Source organism: Balaenoptera musculus, chromosome 4 (genome assembly GCF_009873245.2).
Source record: "Balaenoptera musculus isolate JJ_BM4_2016_0621 chromosome 4, mBalMus1.pri.v3, whole genome shotgun sequence".
In the NCBI taxonomy this organism is placed as follows: domain Eukaryota; kingdom Metazoa; phylum Chordata; class Mammalia; order Artiodactyla; family Balaenopteridae; genus Balaenoptera; species Balaenoptera musculus.
The window spans coordinates 35,218,582-35,226,543 of NC_045788.1; the positions used below are offsets into that span (position 1 = coordinate 35,218,582).

A 7,962-nucleotide genomic window follows, 5' to 3' on the forward strand; every position below is an offset into this window, starting at 1 on the left:
TTCTCCTCATCATCTAAAATAAGGGTGTCCCAGATCCACTTCTCTGCTCTATCTACATTCTCTACCTGGGCAACCTCACCCGATCCCATGGCTTTCAGCCACCTGTGCCAGAGATTCCCAAACTTACATCCAGCCCTGACCTCTGCCTGGCGCTCCAGACACTGTCACCGTGACTTCTCCAAATAGATGTCTAATAGGAAACTCAAATTAACATGGCCAAAAGGGAACTCTCCCCTGACCTACCCATACCTTCTCCTCCCCATCTCAGGAAATGGAACACCATCCACCAAGGTGTTCAAAACAGAAAAAAAAAAAAAAAAAAAAAGCATTTCATGTTTTATGTAATATTTATGTGTGGTATAATTTTATGCTTCACACTTGTTTATGTTATTCCGCCTTTTTAAGAGACTCTTTCAGCCCCTTCCTCATCCCTTTCACCAGGAAAATTCCTATTTATCCTTCAAGAATCAGTTCCAGCAACATCACCTCCAGGCAGGGCTGATCACATAATTTTCTGGGCCCCGTGCAAAATGAAAATGTGGATGAAATGAATCTACTCGTCACACGTTTGGTCACCCCAAGCCAAGGGATTGTCGCCTCTGCACGGGACACTCTTGGTACCTGAAATGAGGGTGAGAGAGAGGCCCTAGACAATGACCTCGTGGAGCTGCCAGCGCAGGGCAAGGACAACTGCCACCTTGCCCCACCCCAAGACACGGCGGGGCACAAGCCTGGCCTTGACCCTCCTTGCTCCTGTGCCTGGTCTCTGCCTGGGATGGAGGGTGATGGCAGTATGCGGACCTCCCCCTGCAAGGTTCACTGCCCCCTGGCTCCAGTGGCTGAGGATGGGCTGCTGAGAACCCCTCCTGGGGAGACAGGGAAGCAGAGGAAGGTGGGACTGCACTGAGCTGGGGCTCCAAGCCCCGGGTACATGCGCATTGTCCCACTGAACTGCACCTACAAAACACACATTTCAAGGACAAAGCTACAATATTAAGAATTTCGAAAGGGGACCACAGAGCATTAAACCCCAAGCATGAGCACTTGTGAGCGTTGAGGCCCTGAGACGCTGGTTGTATGCCCCTGAAGCTGGTCCTGCCTCCGAGAAATTTCCTCTGACCCGTCCCCCCATACTGAACTAGCTGCCCCTTTCTGTGCTCCTTGCTTACCCCATGCTTGCATGTACCACTACATTTAGCACATTATCTTACATTATCTATTTATATGTATGTTTCACAAAATATTTTGTAAACGTCATAAGTTCAAGGAATTTGGCTAAATCCTTTTTTCTTTTTAATTTCTAGGCCTCAGTATTGAAACTGCTTATCAGTAGACCTTTGATAGGTGTTCAAATGACCTGACAAATATACTAACTGGCTGAGCAGAAACCAATTTATACACCATCCCTTTTTGGCCCTGCCAACACCCCTACCGTGGTTGTCTCCCTTGTGTTCCAGCCCCAGCAATGGATCACACCTGATCCACAGTTTTACGTCCCCACTACTATAGCCACTGCCACCACCACGGACTAGGAAGTTTCCATGCACAGCTCCAACTGACAAGGAGAGATCATCACATCTGAACATCTGAACACTCGCTAGATGGGATCCACAGAGGCTCTGGCTTCCCCTGGGGAGCTGGGAAAGGCTGTGTAACATAGCTGGAAAGGTGAGAAAGTTAACATGCTAAGGAGGCAGAATTCAACAATGAAAGGCAAGGGATAGAAAGGAGTCAGCAGATATTTACCTGTCTTTCCTTCCCCTAATGGACTGTTCTGCAATGCAGTCATTTTATTTGGCCTCTCTGGAAATGTCCCACAAGGCTGGGCAACCAGCCATGTTTATTCTGAAGTCAGCCAGCTTGCCAATATTCCTCCTTGTAGTTTCTTACCCTACTTAGGGTAAGTTTAGGGATATCAAGTTGCCACTGCAACTGATCAAATGGGGGTAATAATAATTATAGTACTTTTGCAGCGGTTGGCTACTTATGATGGCACTGAAATCCTTGATAGGTTCGGGGCAGCTCATTGTCATTTTAAGGCATTCTGTGAAAGCCACAGATGACTTTAAGGCAGGTAGTAAGTCCAGATCATGAACACATCAAGCAAGAACCAGAGGAACATCTGTGGGGGTAGATCTTGAAGGTGTTGGACCCTCAAGTGGAAATGGAATTTTAAACTAAGCAGGAGAAATTTGTTGAAATGGGCAACTCATCCATAAGTTGGAATTTAGTGTCTAGCAAGTCTTAATAATGTCCTAATAAAATTCAGTGTTTACCAGTCCTAATAGTTAGCTGGGATGACTCCATAAAGCCTGGATTCACAATGGCTCAGTTAGTTGAGGTGGATTTGTTGGAACTTACTTGGCAGAGTAATGAGAAAGGGGTGAGAAGGCTCAGGAAAAAGAGAATATTAGAATGAAGTTATGCAAACCCACTACCTGAGTGTATTCTCCAAGAGGGGACACTCCCCTCGCTAAGAAATGTACCCATGATGGGAGAGCCAACATCACTGAGAAACTCACTGTTGGTTGTCTTCTTCAGGCCAGGGTTGACAGTGGAAGATCCTGGCATAGCACTGGACTTTATATCAATGGAGATATTGGGATTCTGGAAAGGCAGAAGCCAGGGGGGATATAATTACTAAACTGAGTAGTATGGTCAGAATGGCAATCAAAGTGCCTTGGCCCAAAGTGATTATTACCTCAAATTGATGATGGTTTTCCCAAAGGTAACATAGACAGACCACCGTCTAAGAGTGTTGGTTGTCAAAGTGTTGTCCTAAGATCAGCAGCTTTAGCATCACCTAGGAACGTCTTTGAAATGAAAATTCTCAAACCCCACTCCAGACCTACTAATGTAAAAATTCTGGGGATGTGGCCCAACAATCTATGTTTTAACTAATCCCCTAGGTGATCTGGATACATGCTAAAGTTTAAAGACCATTGACTCGGCTTTTGTTTGATTTGTACAACCAAAAAGAATTCAAAACTGATCATAAGGCTGATGTCAGACACTGATGGAAAACTGAAATTTCCAGTTACTAGATCCAAGCCAGTTCACAGAGCCAGAGCCCATTGATTAAAGGGAATATTGGGTCCCCACAATGCCACCACAGCATGGTAAGTATCTCTCTAACCTTTCCTCACATTTGCCAGAGTAATTGTGTGCTGAAGAAAAGGGAATACCCAGATTTTTTTTTTTTTTTTTTGCTGCACCACGAGGCATGCGGGATCTTAGTTCCTCAACCAGGGATCAAACCTGTGCCCTCTGCAGTGGAAGTGTAGAGTCTTAATCACTGGACCACCAGGGAAGTCCCCAGATGTCTTGAGGATAGTTAGAATGAGATCACAGCTGACAACAATATTAGAGAACCCCAAACACCACCATGGTCCTCCAGTTAAAAGGGAGCCTTATAGATACCAGATTGTAAATGGTGTTTGGGTTCACGGGCATCTCACAATGGATCCAATAGATCCAAGGACCCACTCTGTTGCTGTATCTCTAGTCTCTGAATGCCTAATGGGATAGATATACTTAGAAGTTTGCCCTTGGTTTCCTGACCTATGAATTAAGGAACATTATGATTAAAAAAGGTGCAAGGCACCTTCCCTCCAGGCCAAGACAGTACACCAGAAGCAATATCACCTGCCAGACAAACTGCAGAAATTAGTACCAAAAAAGACTTAAAAGATTCAGGGATGGTGATTCCCATAATATACCTAGTCATTTCACCTACCTGGCCTCTGCAAAAAAATCATGTGGATCATGGTGGGTGCCAGTGGACTACTATAAACTTAAAATAGTATCCCCAATTATAGTTTCTGTGCTAGATACGAATTTTATGGGAGCAGATCAACTCAATCTCTGGCACTTCATTTGTGACTACTGTTTTGCTGAATGCTTTACTCCTGGTTCTCATCAATAGAGAGGATCAGAAGCAGCCCATCTTCACGTTTCAAGGACAGCAGGAAGTCCTCACTATCTTGCTCTAGGTCTGTGTTAATTTTCTGCTGTCTGTCATGGCCTATTCTACAGCGATCTCCATCATCTTGCTGCTCCGCCGTGCAGCATGCTAGCCTTCTACGCTGATTGACATTTTACTAATTGGACCTAATAAGGAGAACAGGTCAAGTAATTCAAATGTCCTATTAAAACACATATGTGTCAGAGGGTAGGCGGTAAGTCCTTGATGATCAAGGGGTCTGCAACGTCAGTGACATTTTTAGGGGTTCAGTGGTCTGGAACATGAAGGGCCGTACACTCTGAAGTGAAGCCTGAGAGCCTGACAAGGGTACACCAAGTAACCGTGCAATTGGAGCTGCCCGTCATGAGCTTAGTGTTAACAGAAACTCCCAGAAGAAGGTTGAGAGGCAAAGAAGCAAACTATTGCATGAAAGAAATGGTAGATTTAGGGAGACTCAAGTACTCCAGAAGATGCAAAAAAAATATGACTTGTTGGCCTAGACCTCCATATCGCCTGCCTCTGCTGCACTGATGCAACTCTCTCAGCCCACACCTATGCCAGCTGAGGGAGAAAGAAAGACCTTGAACTCAAGTCAAAGACAGTTTGGTAGTATGCTATATTGGGTCCTATAGAAATGGATCACTGCCACGTTATGCCACAAAGAGACTCCTAGTAACCAGGGAGATAGAATGACCTATTTTCTGGGTGTCAGTCAGCTTCTCTCCTTGCTCAGTTCACTGCTTGCACAATGGGCTAATGAACAAAGTGGCCATGGTGGCATGTTCAGATCCTGTACACGAATCCAAAAGCAGGGGCTCCAGGGGAAGTAGGGGTGAGAAGCGGCTGCAGCTCCGGGCAGAGGAGGTAGGAACCCGAAGGCGAGCAGGGGCCGGGTGGGCAACATGGTGGGGGGATCACCATCGAGGCGGTGAAGCGCGAGACCCTTGTTCTGCAGCAGCAGGCCGGTGACGCGGAGGAGAGGGCCGAGCGCCTCCCGCGGAAGTGGAGGAGAAAGGCGGCCTGGGAACAGGCTGAGGCGGCCTCCTTGAACCGTCGGATCCAGCTGGTTGAAGAGGAGCTGGACCGCGCTCAAGAGCGCCTGGCCACTGCCCTGCAAAAGCTGGAGGAAGCCGAGAAAGCTGCTGATGACAGCGAGAGAGCCATGAAGGTTACTGAAAACCGAGCCTTAAAAGAGGAAGAAAAAATGGAGCTCCAGGAAATCCAACTCGAAGAAGCTAAGCACATTGCAGAAGAGGCAGATAGGAGGTACGAAGAGGTGGCTCTTTGGCTGGTGATTATTGAGGGAGACTTGGAAGGCACAGAGGAGTGAGCTGAGCTGGCAGAGTCCCGTTGCCGAGAGGTGGATGAGCAGATCAGATCGATGGACCAGAACCTGAAGTGTCTGAGTGCTGCTGAAGCAAAGTACTCTCAAAAAGAAGACAAATATGAGAAAGAGATAGATTCTTACTGATAAGGAGACAGAGACTCATGCTGAGTTTGCTGAGAGATCGGCAGCCAAGCTGGAAAAGACAGTTGAAGATTTGGAAGATAAACTGAAATGCACCAAAGAGGAGCATCTCTGTACACAAAGGATGCTGCAGCAGACCCTGCTTGACCTGGATGAGATGCAGGCACCCAGGCCCGCCCTGCGCTGCTCCTCCCTCTGACCCCGACTCGGCTGAGGCCAGCCTGCCCGAAGCTGACCTTTAAGCTGACGGCTCATCTTTAACTGGAAGCCTGCTTTCTCCTTTCGCCACCTCTCCCACCCCCTCCCCCGTGTCTTTTTCGCCAGACTGCCTCTGACTCTCCCCAGAGATTCCAGTTGGACCAGAGGCTGAGCACTTTCGGGAACAACTGTTTAAGGGAACGTGAGCACAATGCCAAGTGTCTTTAAAAGCGTGTTGTGATGGACACATTTTGTAATTACCTTTTCTGTTGCTGTTGATGTAGCAGCCATTTGTAAAACATTCCAGATAATTCCATAGTTCTGAAGCAGCAGTCTAATCCCTGTCTCACTTTTGGAAGGTAACTTTTCAGCTTAATGCATATTGCCCTCTCCGTAGAGGAGGGGAAAAGGTATGGGCCTGCCTTCCTGAGAGCCAAACAGCCCAGAGAAAGGACTCCATTTTGGGAAACCTCGTTGCTCTGTAAAAAGTACCCGCCAAACCAGAGAGGTGATTCCAGGAGGAGTTAGCAAAAAAAAAAAAAGCGCTGTTCAGGTTTTCAGCTGAAAATGGTATCTTTGGGCAACTTTTTTTTTTTCATCAGAAGTGACCAAACAAAATTAAGATGGCAAGGACTTCCCTGATGACACAGTGGTTAAGAATCCGCCTGCCAATGCAGGGGACACGGGTTCGAGCCCTGGTCCAGGAAGATCCCACATGCCGCGGAGCAACTAAGCCCGTGCGCCACAACTACTGAGCCCGCGCGCCTAGGGCCCGTGCTCCGCAATGAGAAGCCACCGCAATGAGAAGCCTGCGCAGCGCAATGAAGAGTAACCCCCGCTCGCCGCAACTAGAGAAAGCCCGCGTGCAGCAATGAAGACCCAACGCAGCCATAAATAAATAAATACATAAATACATAAATAAATTTTTAAAATGGTGAGACCTCTGTCTGAGACCAAATCCTTGTCCCAGCTCTACCCCATTCCCAACCGCCCACAGAATGGATCATGTGCCCCTTATATTGAGGTGACCACTTATTTGCTCTCTCTCTCTTTTGAAAGAAAGAAAATTATGTTTTGCCACTGATTTAGCCATCTGAAACTCATCTCAGCACCCTTTCCTGGGTCTGAAGCTGCTGTCTCTAACAGTGCCATCTCATTGTGCTTTGTATCAGTTTGCACTGGAGAAATCTTAAATAGCTTACGTCCAAAGCTGTTTTTAAGTTTTATACTATTTTGAAACTTTGCTTCTTTGGGGTTGGGGCACACTGGTCACCCCATCTGGCTGTGAGAGCTCTCTAGTCTGTGGGCTGGCAGTGTGCTGATCTTTCAACGTTTCTTTCCCCACCCAATCCCCCCTTTTTGGTGAGGTTTCAGTGAGGTTTGTTAGGTGTGCATCCTGCAGCTTAATTGGCTTAAAATGTACTCTCCGTTGGTGTGGTCTCTTTGGGGGCCAATTGGGAGAAAGAAAAACCAATATTGTAACCGTTTTGATACTGAAAATTGATAAATGTCTTTTTGAAATAAAGAACCAGTCCCTCCCCCCTAATAAAACAAAAAAACAAAAACAAAAGCAGGGGCTCTAGGAACCAGGAATCAGCCTATCTTCTACCGCTTTTAACGACCCACTTGCAGAATTTGTGCTATCTGTTCCTACAACCTTATACCTGCTGCGTTAGAGATCCTGATTCCCAAGGGAGCATTGCCTCCTAGAAACAACATTAAGTTTCACTGAACTGGAAATTGAACTACTTTGAACTCCTCATGCCAGTGGATAAGCAAGAAAAGAGCTACTCTACTGACTGGTTTAGTTGACCCTGATTGTCAGGAGAAGGTGGGGTTGTTGCTACACAATGGGGGCAAAAACAAGTACATCTGGATTGTAGGACTCACTGAGGCACCTCTTGGTGATTCTCTGGCCATGAATAGTTGTAAATGGACACTCAAAGCAACTATTGCCTGACAAAGGAAAACAACTGAGGGTTCAAATCTAACAGGGATGAAGGACTGGGTCAACCTACCAGGCAAGCAACCTACAGCAGCTGAAATGCCGACTGAAGGTGAGAGAAACTAGAATGGGTGACAAACGAGGTAACTGATGAATATCAGCTATGATCCTGGGACCAGCTGCAGCAGTGACAATTGTAGCTTGGTTTGTTAATCCTCTTTAAGTCTTGTTGAGAAATGGAAACTGACTGATACTTGGAAGGACTGGCCTTGCATCTTCCTTCTTAATGAAGTACAGGAAGTATATCTTGCTCTCATACAAGATCTAGGGCATTATAACAGTATGCAAATAAATCTGATTGGTTCAAGGGATGTAGTATAGGAGACC

The 7,962-nt window shown here is 46.5% G+C and overlaps 1 pseudogene; it reads left to right on the forward strand.

The window, feature by feature from the left end:
- Nucleotides 1-1,989: 1,989 nt before the first annotated feature.
- On the forward strand, nucleotides 1,990-5,631 carry LOC118893953 (annotated as a pseudogene).
- Nucleotides 5,632-7,962: the final 2,331 nt, after the last annotated feature.